This window comes from Pan paniscus, chromosome 4 (assembly GCF_029289425.2).
Source record: "Pan paniscus chromosome 4, NHGRI_mPanPan1-v2.0_pri, whole genome shotgun sequence".
In the NCBI taxonomy this organism is placed as follows: Eukaryota; Metazoa; Chordata; class Mammalia; order Primates; family Hominidae; genus Pan; species Pan paniscus.
In genome coordinates, this window is record NC_073253.2 from 72,530,700 (window position 1) to 72,531,289 (window position 590).

The window sequence follows — 590 nt, forward strand, 5'->3', positions numbered from 1 at the left end:
TTGCTCTCTGTACTTCTGTACTTCCTTGCATGCACTGGGCCAAGCAGCCATCCACAAGTATTTATTAGGAATCACCCCCTTCTTACCACACAGCCCACTGGATGGTCAGTGGCCTTGCCTATCAACTCCCAGCAACCAATCACCACTCAGGAGGGACAAAACTTGCAAAATTGTTCTTATTCATTCAACAAACTCTTATGGTGTGCCTACACTGTGCCAGGCACTCTTCCTGGCACCAGGGCTCTAATGGTGACCAAAGCAAAAACCGCTGTCCTCCTGGAGTTATTTTATTTGCGGGGAGACAGACAACATTCAAAAAAGTAAAATATGTAGTGATCCCTGTGTTGAGAAACGCTAAAAGAATACAAACAGGATCCTATAATATAGACACTAACAGGGGAGCTTGCTTTAATTAGAAATGACTTTAAGACCGAAGTTAAGAAACAGTGCCAACAGATCAGGAGCGTCCCAGGCAGAAGCAGCAGCTTGTATGAAACTGAGTCACATCACAGACTGCCTTGTGACTATCAAAAGGCGGCCTTGCATGGTGCTCTATGGCTCTTCTGCATGGCCCCAGCCTAGGCTGCCCC